Here is a 22,873-nt window from a genome sequence, read left to right as displayed (position 1 = left end):
ACAGATAAGAAATAGTAAGTTCTTAAAATAAACAACCATATGCTCCAGTTTTTGAGAAAGGAAGTAGAGTTTCCAGACAAAAATGGAGAAAATCTTTAGGGAAGTAGGCCAGGACAGAAAGAGATAAATAAAGAAAGAGGTATGGAATTACGAAAGCAAGTTTTTTAAGAAGTTTGATTAAAATAGTGGCATAATGAAAAAAGAAAAATTATGCATTATTATACAACATAATAGAATTTTTTTATCATCTCATACTCTGTGCAGAACAGTACTGTCTTAGCCAGCTCTGGATGCCGTAACAAAATGCCATACACTGTGTGGCTTAAACAACAGAAATTTATTTCCTCATCGTACTGAAGGCTGGAATTCCAAGATCAAGGTGTCGGTATGATCAGGTTCTGGTGAGATCTCTCTTCTTGGCTTGCAGATGGTAGACTTTTTATTGAGTGCTCCCGTGGCAGAAGAAAGATAGGAAGCAAGCTCTCTGGTATCTCTTGTTATAAAGGCTCTAAAATGCAATGAATTGTTTATCCCTCTGGAGTCCAAACATTACTGAGGTCAGGGTTCTGAGAGAAATAAAAGGAGCAGGTAGTGGTGGAATGGAATTCTTAATTTTGAATTTGTGGAGGATTATCAGTTATTGGTAAGAAAGGTCCAGCTGTGACCATGCATAATGTGGATGGAAGATAGTTATGTGATAATTCATTGGAGTAGAGAATATCAACTCCAGGATATTAGAAAGATCATCCATGGGAATATTAAAATCATCATGGTTCAGGACAGAAATATTGGAAAGAATGTCAGCAAACTAAGGGTCAAAATCTTCAAGAAATAAGAGCAAATGTAGATGACTCCAACATGATCAGGTAGTAAATGGAATAATCTGATAGCATTAGCTTCGAATATTGCTTTCATATTATGCTTAATCAGTGCTATATTCTATGTTGGGCATTATCAAACAGCAAGTGTCCAGAGAAATGTACTGAATAACATAAAGTACCTAGAGCCATATTCTTTCACTTATTTCATATATCCTCAGGGAGAAGAACTAGTTATAATGGATATAAGTTATAAGGTAAATGTCAGCTCTAAAAATTCAACATTTTAAACAATGGTTTAGTTTAAAAAGAATGAGCCACAAGTCACCGAATGTTCAAACAAAGTCTGTAGGACCATCTGTCAAGGATTCTGTAGAGATTACTTATTTTCATGGGAAGTCTTTTTTACCACTTCAGTATTTTACCCTTGTAATAGAAATAGTAGGAAAATACCACACATTCATCAAATAACACACACAGTCTCTCTCCCTCCCTCCCCATCTCCTACCCTCCCTTCTTTCTTTCTTTTCATCAAGTTCCCGGTAGTGTTCTAGCTGCAGTGGATAAAGAGTTAAAAATATGTTGTCATTCTAGGTACTATAATTTGCGTGTAGGACCAGGAAATCACAAAATGGGTATGCATATCTTCAAAGAGAGTTCTGTATATGGTGCGTGAAAGTACAGTCAAGGATGACTTTACAGAAGAGAAAATTCTAGAGCTGGCTCTATAGAATGAGGAAGATTTTGATGGTTTGAGAAAAGGAAAAGCAAATTATAGAAACCAGAAAAAGGATTTGCATAGATGTAGAGGCACGAAAGAGTAGATACTAGGAAAAAGCCATGTTAACTTTGATGGGGGATATTTGGGGTAGAGGAGGAGAGTCATGAGGATGAGTGGAAGGAGATGAGGCAGGGGCTTAGGCAGGAGCTTGATCATGAAGATCCTTACAGTTATATTCTGTAACCAGCAAGTTTATGCTTTGTTGGTTGGTTGATTGCTTATTTTTCTTAAAAATGTAAATGTCTTTAGTGGGACAGTGGGGTCCACCAAGCTCTTGTCCCAGTAATCCTCCTAAATTTCATCTGTACCGACTCTTTCTTATCCTTTTTGTTTGTTTGTTTTGCGGTACGCGGGCCTCTCACCGCTGCGGTCTCTCCTGTTGCGGAGCACAGGCTCCAGAAGCGCAGGCTCAGTGGCCATGGCTCACGGGCCCAGCCGCTCCGTGGCATGTGGGATCTTCCCGGACCGGGGCACGAACCCGTGTCCCCTGCATCGGCAGGCGGACTCTCAACCACTGCGCCACCAGGGAAGACCTCTTATCGTTTTTAATGAAGGTAAAATCCTTGTGCTCCACCCCGCCCCCCCCCCCCCCAATCAGGTTCTTCTAAAACTATATCTTCTCTTTTCCCTCAGAGTCTGGTTAATGCTATTCCCTCTATTTGGGACAATCATTTCACTCAATATTCTCCATGATATACTGCCTTTTTTCTTTTCACCCTCAATTGGAAAATTCATATGCAAGTTTCAAATTACGGTTGATTACAAAGCCTTTGCCTGACTGAAGCATTGCTGGGTCCTCAATTTATGGACCTATATAGGAACTTTGCTTCCATTTTTATGGCACACATTCATTCCACATGTCATTGTGAGCTAAACTTCAGTCTTCCATCTTTGACTATAAACTCCAGGAGCTCTGTATTCTCTTTATTGTTGGAACTCAGCCTAATGAATGGATGTATGAATGGGTGGGTGGCTGAATGGAAATACAAAACAATGCTGTGAGCGTATGGATTCTTTTCTGCAGGTGTTTCAAGAACAGTGGATCAAACAGGGAAGTGACTCCATCCAATGCGTGTTTTAGAAAATTGTCTTTAGTGAGCCTGGGAAGGAAATTTGGATGGAGACAGGATTAGAGGGCAACTATCAGCATATGAGTTAAGAAGATATTTTAATAGTTTAGGAAAGGAGATTGTCAAGAAATAGAGAGCATGAAGTGAAATAAATAGATTACAGAGATATTTGATGGTGTACAATAACTAATTGGATGTATAGAATGAGAGAAGAGTGATGGTGGTGGTGATGATGAGGATGACACAATCCTGGCTGATTAACTAAGCAGATGATGGTTTATTTCATCGGAACAAGTATTGAAATAAGAATAGTTGTTCAAGGCAATAGGTCCAGTTTTCAATAGGCTTAAGCTATTCATGTAGACAGAAAATTGACTTTACAATAGATCTCTCTACATAAGTTTAGACAGGAAATCTAAATTATAGAATCAGTATATAAGAGATAATTTTTAAGTACTGAAATGAATAAGGTTTTAGCAGGTAGAAGTATAAAATAAGAAGGGAATTGGGTAGGACATTACTTCGGGGAGCCTCAACCTAAAAGGATTGAAAAAAAAAAGCTGAGATAACAAATTTATAGGACAACATGGAGAAAATAAAATCTCCTGGAGCAACTGATCAAAAATATCAAATGTGACAGGGAAGTCAAATAAAATAGAGACTGAAAAGTGCCCATTAGATTTCATCTCACACAGGTTATTTCTGCCTATTTTCAGAGAGGTTTCAGTCAAATGGTAGGGCCAGCAACCAGACCACAAAGGCTGAGGAGTGATTGTGAGGAAAAAAGTTAATAAGAGGATTGGTTCCTCCATAAAGAAATGTATCTGTGTTAGGAAAGAGAAGGAAAACACCACAAGGCATTCACGCTGGTGAAAGGGTGTTTGTTAAAATGATATTAGCCTCAATTGCAGTGATATTCCAGAGCAAAAACAATTGTCTTGCATAATGGAACAATATCCACCAAATTCTATTACATACACAAAGCAAAGTGCTCATTCTAAAAATATTAATGCTTGCCCTGCTAAAATGTATATAGCATCCATATTTTTGTTTCAGTATGAATGTACCCGTATTTGTTATCTAATATTTTAACCTGAACCTTAAGGTGATAAAATCAGTTTGATAGGCACTAAAAAGTATTTTGTGACATTGAATGGATGTTGAAATCTAAAACATCTCTGATACTCTTTCATCAACAACTAGTTTGGGGTGCTGAATAGATAATGCGTGTCTATGGGAGTTTACTTTTAAATGTCTACATACCATTAGGAGACAGGATTTCTGTCTTGGTTCCTCAGTAGACAATTTATCATTGACAGTCACTTCCGTTAGGACAGCAGTCTAATTTTTAAACACTCCTTTCCTCACCTTCAACTAGTTACAATGTCACTTTGTGTATTGTCATAAATATTTCATGTTGGAAATTTGTCAGGAAGAGAAAAAAAAGCAATATGCACCTGGTTATTCCCCAAGGTCTATTCTCTAATACCTAAAGTCTCTTACAATAAAGAAATTAAGTAAATTATAGTACACTAACTTGGCAACATATTATTGTCTTTAAGATTATCGTGAAAAATTTTGTGACATATAAACATGATATAAAATTCCATTAAAAAGAAGACTATACAATGATTTGGTCATTACTATTTCAGCCATAAAATATGCATATCCCTATTGACAATATTTAAAAGACAATATGCAAATATAAAAATAATTGAGACATTTTTGATTTACAGGGTATTTTATTTTCTTCAGAATTCACTTTGTTTTTCAATAAAAGACTTTGTCTTAAGCTCTGTTGCTGCTATTCTCCCAATTTATCCAACTGCATGTAAGAAAGCTAGGCAAAAATTGTCAGCAATTAATCTATAACACCAGTAATCAAGAGGTTTCTTAGTTTTTTCTAAATGATATTAAGGTAACACCTTAATATTATTTTCTCCACAGTATATTCATCAAAGAGTCACCTTTCTCTACATGTAAATGGGCCATACAAATCTCTTTTTCCCTAGGATTCCACAAGTGATCTCAATGATTCTTTATCTATGACAGAAAATCCAAAGACATTTTGGTTTTCTTGAAGATTGCATTCTGCTCTTGGGTTAAAGAATTGTTGGGCACAAAGTTTCAACTTCACAGATGGTTATTAGACTTGAGTTGCCCTGAGACAGAATCCTTATGTTGTTCTGTGTTATTCTATATTTGGAACTAATTGTATTTTCATTCAACAAAGGATTCAAACACATGCAATTAAAAACAAAGTGCTATTCTTCCTTTGATCTAAATAGAACAAAAGTCATGAATTTTTTTGTTGTTGCTAGCTTTTAGAAATTTATTATTTAATTAATAGGCCTATAACTGGGCATCAAGCTAACATATATGAAAATGAATTGAGAGAGAAACATGCAGCCCATGTCCTGGGTGAAGTCATGGAGGCGGGCATGCATCAACGTCAGGTCCAGAGTGCCTTCAGACTGGTCCAGGCTGGTGGCCAGCAGGTGCAGGACTACAGGGCTCATGGTAGAATAGGGTCAGCAGGATGCCACTCACACTTCAGTTGGTTGCCCAGTAAGAGTTTCACCCCTTGTATATAATGGGACTTTTCTCACATGTTCACTTCTTTTAGCCTTTTGATTGCCATCCTCAATATCCTCCCAAAGGAATTCTGGAATAAACACATTGTGAAAAACTGGGCCTTTTTTTATTCCAGGATTCCCAAAGTCAACCCAGCAGCATATTAGGACTAGATGTGATTTCAAGTAAATCCTTTGAAGGATAGATAACATTGCCTCAGCCTTGCAGGGAAGCTGTGAAGACAGTGGAGGTTGCAGCATAGGAAACAAGAGAGCAGTGGTATTTACAGATACTGGTCAAAAGCCACTATGGGGTCTGTAAATTCCAAGATACTTCTGGGATATGCATATTCTCTGTGCATGTAGATAAACCAGGTTTTGGCAGACTGGGGGCAGCTGGCTGACAGAGATGCAAGTGCTGGCTGCTGGGAGAGCAAAAGGGCTGTGATAGTATCTGTTATGCCACAGTTTATATAACTGTAAGTATATACGCTTTTTTTTCAGTTGTCTTTTCAATAAATATATTTCCTTATTTAAAAAAATGGGCCGTGGTGACTTTGCTTGAAGAGCTATATACCGTGGTGACATTAATATGGCCTTCTTACGCTTACTACCTTTTTTACTACCTTTCTCTGTAGTCCTTCTTGATCTCACATTCATAATATTGAGAAACATATCTCAGGAGGCCTGATGATGGTTTTTTTTGTTTGTTTTTGGGGTTTTTTTTGCAGTACACGGGCCCCTCACTGTTGTGGCCTCTTTCGTTGCGGAGCACAGGCTCCGGACGTGCAGGCTCAGCGGCCATGGTGCACGGGCCCAGCCGCTCCGCGGCATGTGGGATCTTCCCAGACCGGGGCACGAACCCGTGTCCCCTGCATCGACAGGCAGACTCTCAACCACTGCGCCACCAGGGAAGCCCTGATGATGTTTTTTGATTTACTAGAAGATATCTTCCAATAACCCCGGGCACAAATACTGAACTAACATCTGGATGGATGGATGAGTTAACCTTTTTTTGACTAAAAGATCCAAAAGATAGGGCAGGATCAATGAGATAGGCTGATCATATCTAAAAGAGGCCCAGTAGTTTTATCAACATCATTTCCTTTCTTGGCAAATCTCACTAAGCTCTGATACAAATTATGTAAGGTTTAATACAATATCAAATTTAAGATTCTCCTCTAGAATATTAATTTATATGAAGTCACTGAATCATACAGTTTTGAAGTTAGAAGAAACTATGATGTTACTTAACTCAGTCCTCTCATTTTAAAATTGAAGAAGCCATAGTTGAAGAGATAAAATATCTTCCCAGGAAAGTGTAGATTTAAAAATAAGAAGGATGTTACTTTTGACTCTCTGCTCAATTATTTCCCTGACCCTTCTTCTCTACATGCTATTCAATTTTAATAGTGTTCCCCTCTGTCTTTCTGCAATGTGAATATGTTTTTATATAGTAGGCACTTATGGCTATATCAAAAAGAAAGTTCAAATCATGTTTCAAGTAGATGTGCATTATGTTGTAGCTTATACAGCTTTCTATAGTATATTTTAAAAATTCCTTCTTATTCCATAATTAGCTCATATGGTAGTATAAGATTGATCGTTTGATTTTCTAAGTGGATATAAAATTTTAAACATATACAGCGGTTCTAAGGAAAAGTACCTTTTTTTTTCCCCTTCAAAATTGTTCTTCATAGTGATATGTGATCAGGAAGGCAAAAAAATCTCAATTTTCTAAACAGCATACATGCACAAGAGGTCACAGTTAAGAACTACCTTGGGAGTTCTAATTCTGAATTTCCTGAATTTTGTGGGTTTAAATCATAATTTTAATGTTCCATTAATGCAATGTGCTTTTTTCTTACACTGAATTGTTCTATGTCTTTTATTCTGCACTAATGGACATTGTGTTGATTTCTGTGAATATCAAAGCGAGTTCAATATTCTGGTAAAACTCTTTTTAGTTCATGTTTAATTTTTTAAATCCTTTTGGTTGAGTTTGACTAAGACAATTTAAAAGCTGTTCTATCAATAACTATTTTTTTATTTTATAGAAAAAGACAGAGCAGTATGGTTTTGTATATTTAAAATTAAAATGTGCCTTCTGAAATCTTTGAAAAATGTATGATTTATTTTATTGCTTTAGTAGGTTTAAAATACCATTAAATCATTAGACCAGTATCTTTGTCATTCAAATTTAAAACCATCAGACTGTCCATCATAAAAAAAAAACAACAAATAACAAAAACTTCAATTGAACATGAATATGAATTACACTTATACTCACAGTGCAGCTCTTTAATTCTGAGATACTCTGTGAATTTCTTATAGAAGTGATCATGCTTTAGTATAGTTTTGTATAATCAATCAGAGTTCTGAGTTAGTTGCTCAATAAATATTTATTGAACTATAGTTCTCAAGTTCCTAAACTTATTATATTTATCTCTATTCCCTATCCAAAAATATGCCTCTTTATTTTAAATCAGAGGTGGTACACACCATTTCCAGTTAGCTCAATGATAGTTCTAGTACTGGGCATTATTCTGCAGCAAATTAAAAGGGAAGAAAGATGTAACTTGGTAATTATCTATAAACTTATTACATGAAGACAGACTCTAAACTTCGTGAAAGCAAGGACTGTGTTTTGTTTACCACTCTGAGCCAGTAGCTAAAATGTAACGCTATTTGAAATTGGCTCCCTAGATCTCAAAATGGTGTGTTTACTACATATGACAAATCTAAGGTATTTCCTATACATATTTTACTTATAATTTTTTCTTAGAATGCAAATACTCGACATATAAAGTATATGAGTTTTTGATGCATTAGAATTAATAGCAACAGACAGAATCATCAAAATAATTAATGTTGTATGAAAAATATGGAGAATATCTAAAGAGGTAAGCTACTTTCAAAGGGCTACATACTTCCAATGGGACAAACACAGATGACTCTTAATGTGCCACAGTATTTAATTCTCATGTTCACAAGGTTATTCTTTGTTTTTTCAGATGTGAAACAATATTTTGATAGGTTAAATATCTTGGCAAAGGATAAAGTGGGGAATCCAGGATATGGTAACATAAAAAACTAAATGCACAGCAAAAAAAAATACAGTTTTTGGCATTATCAAAGTTGAACATCTGTATATTCCTTGACTGACAGTTTTATTCCGAAGTGTACATTCAACAGAAATGTGTACTAATATTCACCAAAATTTATGTGCAAAAATGTCCATAGCCTTACTCATGATATCCAAAACTAAACTGCAAAATCTGCATATGTGAGTGTGTGTGTGTGTGTGTGTGTGTGTGTGTGTGTGTGTGTGTGTATATATATATATATATATAAACTGGGTAGGTTCATACATGGAATTATTATACAGTAATGCTAATGAACAAACTACACTTACATGCAATAAAAGAGAGAGATCTCAGAAACACAATGATGCACTGAAGAACGCAGATATAATTTTTTGCTATATGATTCCATTTATATAAATTTCAGAAACAAAGAAAATGAGTTTGTGATTTTGAAGTTAGGCAATGACTGGAAGGCGAACTTTTCAGGATAATTTTGACTGGTAATTTTGTTTCTTGCTCTGAGTTTTGGTTATACAATGTGATCAGTTTGTAAAATTCATTGAACTGTACATTTATGATTTGTGAATTTTCTTATAAAAATCTACACTAAAATTTCAGTTAACCAAAAAAATGCTAAAATGAAAGTGAAATATATTCTGGGGTTATGTAGATTTAGGTCCAAATGTATCTCTAGTTTTACTTTAAGTTGCTTTCCGATTTCAAGTGGGGAAATGAGGGTGGACCACCTACATTATAAAATTGCTTTAAAGATTAAGACCAATGATTATACTACTCATGGCATAAAATAAATATTTAGGTAATAACTATTAGGTATTTGTTTTTATGCAAAAGTTCAAATGCATAGTGAGCACAGAGCTGGAAATCATATTTACATCTGATTCTAAAGGCCACAGTTTTTCCTTCGGTCATATTATCTCTCCTACTATGACTTTTCTCTTAAGGAAGAATTACATGTTACAGAAATTAAGGAAAATCATTATAGCCTGGTATTTTTAAAAGCATGAATAGAAAAATATTCAACTATTATCAATCACTTTCAGCCTAAACTTTTTTTTTTTCGAGTCTAGGATGAAAAAGAAACATATTTCAAATTTAATTTGTTTGAACTCTCAGTGGCCTCAAAATGACTAGTCATGCCAGTACCAGACGTTCTCGACAGTGATTTTGATTTACCAGTTAGTATTTTCTTTCATTAGAGTTCAGGATCTGATGACTTGCAACTTAACTAAAAAAAAAAAAAGAAAAAGAAAAACAATTAAAGAGAGAAAAATTGAAAACGGTCTACATAGATCCCTTTATAATCTGTCACTGCACTCCCAGGTAACGCTGAGTTCTCTTGCATAGCAGCTTGTATATTTCTCTGTCTTCTGACAAAACAGAAAGATACTGACAATTTTTTTAGGGTACACTTTCTCATCTGTGCAAAATGTCATGATTTCTTGTCTGACTCACCAGGTCTCTTGCAGGTGGTCTTTGAATGACTACAATTTCTCCTCTACCAACTGATTTGTTGAAATTCAAAATAAGTGAGGTTCATTGAAGCTAGAATACAGAATATCTGCCTGTCATTTTACGAAAGTGTAAATAAACTTCCTTGGCATATCTTGGATGTAAGTTAAAACATACAAATTTAACTGCATAGCAATGAGGGGAAGACAGGTCAGGAGACAAATATGGAACCTAGTTCGAGAGCTGCCCACTAGTTCCCAGAAGGTTCTGAAAGGATTAATACAGATGTAGACACTGACCAATTAAAATGGTTTTGCGGGGATGAAGATTTCTCACACATAATTCATTGCAATGCCTACCAGAGAAACCAGGGTAGTGATGGTGGGGTGTCAGGATTATAACCACTGTGTGCATTTACTACCCTGGGCCATAAATGGTTGTCCACTGATGAAGGTGAGTATTTGACATTTAGGACATTTATCCATGAGAAAAAGGGACCTATTCTCTTACAGCTGTTCGTCCATGAAGGTGAGCATGTGACATTTAGGACATATATCCATTTAAAAAGAGAAACCTAGTTCCTCACATTGATTCCACCTAGAATTCGTCATATAGTAAAGCCTTGGGATTGTGGATAAGACAGAATTAATGAATAAGAATAAAGTCTAACCAGGGTTGAGTGAAAAATTAACAACTGCAGGGAAAATAGATGCCTAGAAGAGGTTTTTGTGACACTGGAACCATGTCTGATAAGCAGCAATGGAACACTGTAGAAATAAAATTTCATCTCTTTGTAGCCTAGTGCTGATAGTAAGACTATTCTAAGCAACAACAAATGAGGCCAGGCTCTTACAATACTTAGCATGCTTGTAAACGTTTTCTTTTCTGGGAATATAGGCAGGGCTGCTTCTCATGAAAGTTCAGATATTTGGAATTCAGGGCAACAGAATCAGGAATATGAAGTTCACTCGACACTTTCCTAAAATATTTTTTAAAACATAATTGTATTCATTTTTGGAATAGATATTTTTCCCCAGAAAAGTCAAGCATATAGAATAAGAGAATAAATTAATGGTTGCCTGGAGTTGAGTGTGGAAATAGGGAATGATTGAAAATCAACACAAGGCAGCTTTTGGAGTGAGGGAATTTTCTAAACCTGGTCTGTGATGATGGTTGCACAACTCTGTAAATTTACTTAAATTATTAAATTGTACAATTAAATGGACTTTAATGGTATGTAGATGGTACCTCAATAAACCTGTTTAAAACAATCTTTTAATTTAGACTTCTTTGGTTAACAAACTTCACTCCTCACTGTCTTTTCTTTATAATACACCATTTTCTTTACTTTTTCATTTTGTGTGATCCCTTATACTAAATAAAGACCCTCAAGAAAAAAAAAAATCCCAAACTAGACTTAAGATTCCTTGACATCACTAAAATTATCATTTTTTTCCCTTTTTTCATGGAAAGCAGAATAGAAAGACAGATTAAATCAGTGTCTGTTTGTCTTAAGCAAGACACAAAAGGTTTCTCTGGGCTTTTACCATAATATAAGCCTGTATTCTATAATGAAAGTGAGACTATGCAGTGCCTGCCAATATCCTTTTATAATCCTTTTTTATGTTAAAATCATACTAGCCTGTTTTTTCACAGTTCCATAAGAGAATAGGAAAAAAGCCACCCGTTTTTGCCTTTTGTGTATGAGAGAATTGATATGGAATGACTAACCTTGAAGGAAAATAGAAAAAGTGTCAGAACAACACTCACTCTCACTTGAAAGCCTTCCTTGGAAATAAGTTTCACAATATGCTTTCCCAAAATCCACTGTAGCCCACAGACGTAACTTTAACTTCTGCTCTACTTTTTCAAGTAAGCAAGGCCAATTCTTTGGGTCAAGACTATTTGATGATTAGACAATCCCACTTTCAGGCAGAGGGCTTAAAGCAGAGAAGATGACATTTGCATATACCATGCCCCTGAACTTGACAATATAGGAAAAGCCTATGGTAAAACACATGACACATCTTTATCTCTAAGATTTCTGCTTTTTCTTGTTACCAAGAGCAATAGAATTTAAATTATGGCCTGGATTTTGTGTGGGATGAAGTTCTAAATTTGGAAAAATTCAAGGGCAATTTGAAATATTCAAGAAACATTTTTCAAGAAGAGCTACATGAGTGAAACCTTGACAGAACAATTGCATAATTGCAAAAGCTTTTGGAGACACTTTCAAGATGGTGGAGGAGTAAGACGCAGAGATCACCTTCCTCCCCACAAACACATCAGAAATACATCTATATGTGGAACAACTCCTACAGAACACCTACTGAAGGCTGGCAGAAGACCTCAGACTTCCCAAAAGGCAAGAAACTCCTCATGTACCTGGGTAGAGCAAAAGAAAAAAGAAAAAACAGAGACAGAAGAATAGGGATGGGACCTACACCTGTGGGAGGGAGCTGAGAAGGAGGAAAGGTTTCCACACACCAGAAGCCCCTTCGTGGGCGGAGACTGCGGGTGGCAGAGGGGGAAAGCTTCAGAGCCACGGAGGAGAGCACAGCAACAGGGGTGCAGAAGGCACAGTGGAGAGATTCCCGAACAGAGGATCGGTGCCGACCAGCACTCACCAGCCCGAGAGGCTTGTCTGCTCACCCGCCAGGGCGGGCGGGGTCTGGGAGCTGAGGCTTGGGCTTCGCAGGTCAGATCCCAGGGAGAGGACTGGGCTTGGCTACGTGAAAACAGCCTGAAGGGGGCTAGTGCACCATAGCTAGCCGGGAGGGAGTCCAGGAAAAGTCTGGAATTGCCTAAGAGGCAAGAGACCATTGTTTCGGGGTGTACAAGGAGAAGGGATTCAGAGCACCACCTAAATGAGCTCCAGAGATGGGTGCGAGCCGCAGCTATCAGCAAGGACCCCAGAGACAGGCATGAAATGCTAAGGCTGCTGCTGCAGCCACCAAGAAGCCTGTGTGCAAGCACAGGTCACTATCCACACCTCCCCTCCTGGGAGCCTCTGTAGCCCACCACTGCCAGGGTCCCATGATCCAGGGACAACTTCCCCAGGAGAACACATAGCGTGCCTCAGGCTGCTGCAATGTCATGGTGGCCTCTGCCGCCGCAGGCTCGCCGCACATTGAGTACCCCTCCCTCCTCACCACCTGAGTGAGCCAGAGCCCCCTAATCAGCTGCTCCTTTAACCCCATCCTGTATGGGTGAAGAACAGACATCCTCAGGTGGCCTACACACAAAGGTGGGGCCAAATCCAAAGCTGAACTCCAGGAGCTGTGCAAACAAAGAAGAGAAAGGGAAATCTCTCCCAGCAGCCTCAGGAGCAGTGGATTACATCTCCACAATCAAACTGATGTAGTCTGCATCTGTGGAATACCTGAATAGACAATGAAGCATCCAAAAATTGACAGAGTGGACTTTGGGAGCAACTATAGACTTGGGGTTTGCTTTCTGCATCTAATTTGTCTCTGGTTTTATGCTTATTTTAGTTTAGTATTTAGAGATAATCATCATTGGTAGATTTATTGATTTGGTTGCTCTCTTCCTCCTTTTTCTTTTTATATAGATATATACATTTTTTTCTTTTTACGTCTTTATGAGTGTGTATGCATGTGTACGTTTCTTTCTGTGCTTTTGTCTGTATAGCTTTGCTTTTACCATTTGTCCTAGGGTTCTGTCTGTCCTTTTTTTTTTTTTTTTAAAAGTATAGATTTTAGCTCTTGTTATCATTGGTGGATTTGTTTTTTGGTTTGGTTGCTCACTTCTTTCTTTCTTTCTTTTTTAGTACTTTTTAACTTTTTTTATTTTTAATAATTTTTTAACTTTTTATTTTAATAACTTTTATTTTATTTTATTTTTTCTTTCCTTCTTTCATTTTTTTCTACCTTTTCTTCTGAGCAGTGTGGCTGACAGACTCTTGGGGCTTTGGCCAGGTGTCAGCCCTGGGCCTCTGAGGTGAGAAAGCTGAGTTCAGGACATTGGTCCACCAGAGACCTCTGGGCTCCATGTTATATCAAACAGTGAAAGCTCTCCCAGAAATCTCCATCTCAACGCTAAGACCCAGATCCACTCAACAATGAGCAAGCTACAGTGCTGGACACCTTACGCCAAACAACTAGCAAGGAACACAACCCAATCCATTAGCAAAGAGGCTGCCTAAAATCATAATAAGGTCACAGACACCCCAAAAACACCACCAGGCATGGTCCTGCCCAGAAAGATAAGATCCAGCTTCATCCACCAGAACAGAGGCACTAGTTCCCTCCACAAGGAAGCCTACACAACCCACTGAACCAACCTTAGCCACTGGGGACAGACACCAGAAACAACAGGAACTAAAAACCTGCAGCCTGCGAAAAGGAGACCCCAAACACAGTAAGTTAAGCAAAATGAGAAGACAGAGGAATACACATTAGATGAAGGAGCAAGGTAAAAACCCACCAGACCAAACAAATGAAGAGGAAATAGGCAGTCTACCTGGAAAAGAATTCAGAGAAATGATAGTTAAGATGATCCAAAATCTTGGAAATAAAATGGAGAAAATAAAAGACACATTTAACAAAGACCTAGAAGAACTAAAGAGCAAACAAACAATGATGAACAACACAATAAATGAAATTAAAAATTATCTAGAAGGAATCAATAGCAGAATAACTGAGGCAGAAGAACGGATAAGTGACCTGGAAGATAAAATAGTGGAAGTTGCTACTGCAGAGCAGAATAAAGAAAAAAAGAATGAAAAAAATTGAGGACAGTCTTAGAGACCTCTGGGACAATATTAAATGCACCAACATTCGAATTATAGGGGTTCCAGAAGAAGAAGAGAAAAAGAAAGGGACTGAGAAAATATTTGAAGAGATTGTAGTTGAAAACTTCCCTAATATGGGAAAGGAAATAGTCAATCAAGTCCAGGAAATGCAGAGAATCCCATACAGGATAAACCCAAGGAGAAACATGCCAAGACACATATTAATCAAACTAACAAAAATTAAATACAAAGAAAAAATATTAAAAGCAGCAAGGGAAAAACAACAAATAATATACAAGGGACTCCCCATAAGGTTAACAGCTGATCTTTCAGCAGAAACGCTGCAAGCCAGAAGGGGGTGGCAGGAAATATTTAAAGTGATGAAGGGGAAAAACCTAGAAGCAAGATTACTCTATCCAGCAAGGATCTCATTCAGATTCAATGCAGAAATTCAGATTCGATGGAGAAATTCAGATTCGATGGAGAAATTAAAATGATTACAGACAAGCAAAAGTTAAGAGAATTCAGCACCACTAAACCAGCTTTACAACAAATGCTAAAGGAACTTCTCTAGGCAGGAAATACAAGAGAAGGAAAAGATCTATAAAAACAAACCAAAAACAATTAAGAAAATGGTAATAGGAGCATACATATCAATAATTACCTTAATGTAAATGGATTACATACTCCAACCAAAAGACATAGACTGGCTGAATGGATACAACAAGACCCATATATATGCTGTCTACAAGAGACCCAGTTCAGACCTAGAGACACCTATGGACTGAAAGTGAGGGGATGGAAAAAGATATTCCAGGCAAATGAAAATCAAAAGAAAGCTGGAGTAGCAATTCTCATATCAGACAAAACAGACTTTAAAATAAAGACTATTACAGTAGACAAAGAAGGACACTACATAATGATCAAGGGATCAATCCAAGAAGAAGCTGTAACAATTGTAAATATTTATGCACCCAATATTGGAGCACCTCAATACATAAGGCAAATGTTAACAGCCATAAAAGGGGAAATCAACAGCAAAACAATCATAGTAGGGGACTTCAACACCCCACTTTCACCAATGGACAGATCACCAAAATGAAAATAAGTAAGGAAACACAAGCTTTAAATGACATATTAAACAAGATGGACTTAATTGATATTTATAGGACATTCCATCAAAAAACAACAGAATACACTTTCTTCTCAAGTGCTCATGGAACATTCTCCAGGATAGATCATATCTTGGGTCACAAAGCAAGCCTTGGTAAATTTAAGAAAATTGAAATCGTAACAAGTATCTTTTCCGACCACAATGCTATGAGACTAGATATCAATTACAGGAAAAAATCTGTAAAAAATACAAACATATGGAGGCTAAACAATACAGTACTAAATAACCAAGAGATCACTGAAGAATTCAAAGAGGAAATCAAAAAATACCTAGAAACAAATGACAATGAAAACACAAAAACCCAAAACCTATGGGATCAGCAAAAGCACTTCTAAGAGGGAAGTTTACAGCAATAAAATCCTACCTCAAGAAACAAGAAAAATGTCAAATAACCAACCTAACCTTACACCTAAAGCAATTAGACAGGGAAGAACAAACAACCTCCAAAGTTTGCAGAAGGAAAGAAATCATAAAGATCAGATCAAAAATAAATGAAAAAGAAATGAAGGAAACAATAGCAAAGATCAAAAACACTAAAAGCTGGTTCTTGGAGAAGGTAAACAGAGTTGATAAATAATTAGCCAAACTCATCAAAAAACTAAAAAAGGGGAGAAGACTCAAATCAATAGAATCAGAAATGAAAGAGAAGTAACAAGTGACACTGCAGAAATACAAAGGATCATGAGAGATTACTACAAGCAACACTATGCCAATAAAATGGACAACCTGGAAGAAATGGACAAATTCTTAGAAAAGCACAACTTCTGAGACTGAACCAGGAAGAAACAGAAAATATAAACAGACTAATCACAAGCACTGAAATTGAGACTGTGATTAAAAATATTCCAACAAACAAAAGTCCAGGACCAGATGGCTTCACAGGAGAATTCTATCAGACATTTAGAGAAGAGCTAACACCTATCCTTCTCAAACTCTTCCAAAATATAGCAGAGGTAGGAACACTCCCAAATTCATTCTACGAGTCCACCATCACCCTGATACCAAAACCAGACAAATATGTCACAAAGAAAGAAAACTACAGGCCTGTAGCACTTATGAATATAGATGCTAAAATCATCAACAGAATACTAGCAAACAGAATCCAACAGCACATTAAATGGATCATACACCATGATCAAGTGGAGTTTATCCCAGGAATGCAAGCATTCTTCAATATACAGGAATCAATCAATGTGATAAACCATATTAACAAATTGAAGGAGAAAAACCATATGATCATCTCAATAGATGTAGAAAAAGCTTTGAAAAAAATTCAACACCCATTTATGATAAAAAATCCTGCTGAAAGTAGGCATACAGGGAACTTTCCTCAACATAATAAAGGCCATATATGACAAACCCACAGCCAACATTGTTCTCAATGGTGAAAAACTGAAACCATTTCCTCTAAGATCAGGAACAAGACAAGGTTATCCACTCTCACTATTATTATTTAAATAGTTTTGGAAGTTTTAGCCACAGCAATCAGAGAAGAAAAAGAAATAAAAGGAATCCAAATCAGAAAAGAAGAAGTAAAGCTGTCACTGTTTGCAAATGACATGATACTATACATAGAGAATCCTAAAGATGCTACCAGAAAACTACTAGAGCTAATCAATGAATTTGGTAAAGTAGCAAGATACAAAATTAATGAAGAGAAATCTCTTGCATTCCTATACACGAATGATGAAAAATCTGAAAGAGAAGTTAAGGAAACACTCCCATTTACCATTGCAACAAAAAGAATAAAATATCTAGGAATAAACCTACCTAAGGAGACAAAAGACCTGTATGCAGAAAGCTATAGACACTGATGAAAGAAATGAAAGATGATACAAACAGATGGAGAGATATACCATGTTCTTAGACTGGAAGAATCAACATTGTGAAAATGACTATACTACCCAAAGCAATCAACAGATTCAATCCCTATCAAACTACCAATGGAATTTTTCACAGAACTAGAACAAAAACTTTTACAATTTGTATGGAAACACAAAAGACCCCAAATAGCCAAAGCAATCTTGAGAAAGAAATACGGAGCTAGAGGAATCAGGCTCCCCGTTTTCAGACTATACTACAAAGCTACAGTATTCAAGACAGAATAGGGGCTTCCCTGGTGGCGCAGTGGTTGAGAGTCCGCCTGTTGATGCAGGGGACACGGGTTTGTGACCTGGTCCGGGAGGATCCCACATGCCACGGAGCGGCTGGGCCTGTGGGCCATGGTCGCTGAGCCTGCTCATCAGGAGCCTGTGCTCTACAATGGGAGAGGCTGCAGCGGTGAGAGGCCCGCGTACCGCAAAAGGAAAAAAAAAGACAAAATGGTACTGGCACAAAAACAGAAATATAGATCAATGGAACAGGATAGAAAGCCCAGAGATAAACCCATGCACATATGGTCACCTTATTTTTGATAAAGGAGGCAAGAATACATAATGGAGAAAAGACAGCCTCTTCAATAAGTGCTGTTGGGAAAACTGGACAGCCACATGTAAAAGAATGAAATTAGAACACTTCCTAACACCATACCCAAAAATAAACTCAAAATGGATTAAAGACCTAAATGTAAGGCCAGACACTATAAAACTCTTAGAGGAAAACATACGGAGAACTCTCTATGACATAAATCACAGCAAGATCCTTTTTGACCCACCTCCTAGAGAAATGGAAATAAAAACAAAAATAAACAAATGGGACCTAATGAAACTTCAAAGCTTTTGCACAGCAAAGGAAACCATAAATAGGATGAAAAGAAAACCCTCAGAATGGGAGAATATATTTGCAAATGAAGCAGCACATGCAGCTCAATATCTGAATAACAAACAACCCAATCCAAAAATGGGCAGAAGACCTAAATAGACATTTCTCCAAAGAAGATATACAAATTGCCAACAAACACATGAAAGGATGCTCAACCTCACTACTCATTAGAGAAATGCAAATCAAAACTACAGTGAGGTACCACCTCACACCAGTCAGAGTGGCCATCATCAAAAACTGTATAAACAATAAATGCTGGAGAGGGTGTGGAGAAATGAAACCCTCTTGCACTGTTTGTGAGAATGTAAATTGATGCAGCCACTATGGAGAACAGTATGGAGGTTCCTTAAAAAACTAAAAGTAGAACTACCATATGACCCAGCAATCCCACTACTGGGCATATACCCTGAGAAAACCATAATTCAAAAAGAGTCATGGGCTTCCCTGGTGGCGCAGTGGTTGGGAGTCCACCTGCCGATGCAGGGGACGCGGGTTCGTGCCCCGGTCCGGGAAGATCCCACATGCCGCGGAACGGCTGGGCCTGTGAGCCGTGGCTGCTGAGCCTGCATGTCCGGAGCCTGTGCTCCACAGCGGGAGAGGCCATGGCAGTGAAAGGCCCGCATACCGGAAAAAAAAAAAAAAGTCATGTACCACAGTGTTCATTGCAGCTCTATTTACAATAGCCAGGACATGGAAGCAACCTAAGTGTCCACTAACAGATGAATGGATAAAGAAGATGTGGCACATATATACAATGGAATATTACTCATCCATAAAAAGAAACAATATTGAGTTATTTGTAGTGAGGTGGATGGACCTAGAGTCTGTCATACAGAGTGAAGTAAGTCAGAAAGAGAAAAACAAATACTGTATGCTAACACATATACATGGAATCTAAAAAAAACAAAAAAAAACCCTGTTTCTGAAGAACCTAGGGCCAGGACAGGAATAAAGACGCAGGCGTAGAGAATGGACTTGAGGACACAAGGAGGGGGAAGGGTAAGCTGGGACGAACTGAGAGAGTGGCATGGACTTACATATACTACCAAATGCAAAATAGATAGCTAGTGGGAAGCAGCTGCATAGCACAGGGAGATCAGCTGGGGGCTTTGTGACCACCTAGAGGGGTGGGATAGGGAGGGTGGGAAGGAGATGCAAGGCGGAGGAGATATGAGGATGTATGTATATGTATAGCTGATTCTCTTTGTTATAAAGCAGAAACTAACACACCATTGTAAAGCAATTATACTCTAATAAAGATGTTTAAAAAAAAGAAAAGAAAAGAAAAAAGCTTTCATTTAACCTTCATATAAGAAAGCAACCTGAACAGGTATACAATTCTTCAAATATCATTTTTTATTCTATATGCCCAGTACATGTGAGAAAGCACAAGTTTGAAACCCCAAATTTTTATTTCTTTTCAGGTTTCCTAAGAGGTTTTTAAAATTCTATTATTGTCGCAATAATTTGTAGTTATTTTAAAGCTATGACCCTCTTTAATTTATTTTCTAGAAATTTTCATGTACTCGGTTTTTCACAGGAAAATATTTCTTCATGAAAACTTTAATTTTAGGATCTGTTTTTCTTTTTCATTTTATTTCTTTTTAAATTAGTATCAATTATCTGAACGCTAGCTCTCTATTCTCTGTCCTCCATCATGTTATCCTTTTATTTAATCTTGTATATCCCTTTGGCCTTCTCATCTGTAATCTGAGAAGGTTTCTCCCTTTTTTCCCAGATCCGATTCCATTTTCTACAAAATAAATCCTGCGTTTACTTCCTGCAGTGTAGGTTTATTTTTAGTTTTGTGGTAAACATTTCTCATATCACTAATTTTCTTTAATCTCATGCTATTGTATATATATAAATATATATATAAATATATTAATCTGTTGGCTCCTCATGGTCTTCTGCCTCTTCAAGGGAACCATGTTTTTTTTTTATTGTAGTAAAAAAAAAAAACCTATAAAATTCACCACCTTGGGATTTCCCTGGTGGTGCAGTGGTTAAGAATCTGCCTGTCAATGCAGGCATCACGGATTTGATCCTTGGTCTGGGAAGATCCCACATGCCACGGAGCAACTAAGCCCGTGCACCACAACTACTGAGCCTGTGCTCTAGAGCCCGTGAGCCACAATTACTGAAGCCCGTGTGCTGCAGCTACTGAAGCCCGTGTGCCTAGAGCCTGTGCTCTGCAACAAGAGAAGCCACTGAAATGAAAAGCCCGTGCACCGCAACGAAGAGTAGCCCCCGCTCACCACAACTAGAGAAAGCCTGCACAGCAACGAAGACCCCACGCAGTCAAAAAAGAAAAAAAATTCACCATCTTTACCATTTCAAATGTACAATTCAGTAATGTTAAATATATTCACACTGTTATGAAACAGATCTCCAGAAATTTTTCATCTTGCAAATCTAAAAGCCTAAACCCATTAAACAACTACTGCTTTCCCCCTCCCCCCAGGCCCTGGTAACTACCATTCTGCCTTTTATTTCTATGAATTTGACTCCTTTATTTACCTCATATAAGTGGAATGAGACAGTATTTGTCTTTTTGTAACTGGCTTATTTCACTTAGCCTAATGTCTTCCAGGTTCCTCCATGGTGTAGGATGTAACAGGACTTCTCCTTTTTTTTCCCCCTCAGCTTTATTGAGGTATAACTGACAAAACTGTAAGATATTTGAAGTGTGCAGTGTGATAATTTGATATATATAAACATTGTGAAATAATTCTTTGCATTGAATAATTAAAGACATCCTATCACCTTTCATTTACTTTTTTTTTTTTGGTAAGAACATTAAAGTTTTACTCAGGAAATTTCAATTATACGATATGCTGTCTGTCATCAACTATAGTCACCATGTTATGCATTCGATCCTCATACCTTATCCATCTTATAACTGGAAGTTTGTATCCTTTTATCAATCTCTCCCTGGCTTTTTTTCACTTAGTATAATGCCCTCCAGGGTCATCCATATTGTTGCAAACGACAGGATTTTTTTTTTTTTTTAGGCTGAGTAAAATGGCTATAGTGAATACTGCTACTATACACATGGGAGTGCAGATATCTCTTAGAGATTCTGATTTCAATTATTTTGGATATACCCAGAAGTGGGATTGCTGGATCATACAGTATTTCTATTTTTAATGTCTTGAGGAACCTCCATGCTGTTTTCTATTACAGTTGCACCATTCTACAATTCCGCCAACAGTGCACAGGGATTCCCTTGTTTCCACATCCTTACCAACACTTGTTAATTTTTTTTTGGTAGAAGCCATCCTAATGGGTGTGAGGCAATATCTCATTGTAGTTTTGATTTGTGTTTCCCTGATGATTAGTGATGTTGTGCATCTTTACATATGCTTATTGGCCATCTGTATATCATTTTTGGAGAAATGACTCCTCAAGTCCTTAGCCCATTTTCTTAATTGGGTTATTCGATTTTTTTGTTCTTAACTTGTAGTAGTTCTTTATGTATCCTGGGTATTAACTCTTTGTTATGTCCATGATTTGTAAATATTTTCTCCAATTCCATAGGTTGTCTTTTCACTTTATTAATTTTGTTCTTTGATGCACAAAAGTTTTTAATTTTAATGTAATCTTACCCATTTTGCTTTTGTTTCCTATGCTTTTGGAATCATATCCAAGAGATCATTGCCAAATCCAATGTCATGAAGATTTTTCCCTGTGTTTATTTCTAGGAGTTTTATACTTTTAGGTCTTATATTTAGGTCTTTAATCTATTTTGAGTTAATTGTTGTATATGGTGTACTCAGTGTTATTCTTTTGCATATGGTTATCCAGTTTTCCTAACACCATTTGTTGAAAGAGATTGACCCTTCCCCATTGAGTGGTTTTGGTACCCCTCTTGAAGATATTTTGACCATGTATGCAAATGTTTATTTCTGAGGTCTCTATTACATTTACTGCTACCTGTACCCTTTAATTCACAGGATGAATTTATGATTGAATTGGACACCTGAGAGAGAAGACTGTATTGAGGAAGAAGCAAAAATACTCTGTACCTGGTAGAGATGACCTGCATCAGCAGGGAGTTTCTCTTCTATTACAAGGTCTGTGCTTTGGTCTAATTCTTGGCAATCTTAAAGTCACAGCCAAAGTATATTTTTTCTTAATTCTTTTTCATCAACCTTATCATTATAAAGTGATACTTTAAATAAAGTGATCATTTAAAATGTACATATTCCTCTAACTGCCTGGCATATTAATTTTGCATACATATTTATGTGAGTTATAACCTAGTTTTGTAGTCCTATAGGCATTTTAACCAAGAAAATGTTAAAGCAGTGATTGTTTAAAACATCTTGTTAGAATACTTTAAAATGACGAATACATGGTTACTTTATAGATTATTTTATAATCTG

The 22,873-nt window shown here is 37.0% G+C and overlaps 1 long non-coding RNA gene across 1 annotated transcript in view; it reads left to right on the top strand.

Moving 5' to 3' along the window:
- The window catches only part of LOC132423660 (uncharacterized), a 77,709-nt gene extending 55,082 nt beyond the window's left edge, over positions 1-22,627 (top strand). Inside the window, exon 3 of the long non-coding RNA XR_009519025.1 lies at positions 22,442-22,627. This is a non-coding gene — a long non-coding RNA (uncharacterized lncRNA). The remainder of the gene's footprint in view (positions 1-22,441) is intronic.
- Positions 22,628-22,873: the final 246 nt, after the last annotated feature.

This window comes from Delphinus delphis, chromosome 3 (assembly GCF_949987515.2).
Source record: "Delphinus delphis chromosome 3, mDelDel1.2, whole genome shotgun sequence".
NCBI lineage: Eukaryota > Metazoa > Chordata > Mammalia > Artiodactyla > Delphinidae > Delphinus > Delphinus delphis.
The sequence above is the reverse complement of the archived record's forward strand: the minus strand, read 5'-3'. Positions and strand labels throughout refer to the sequence as shown.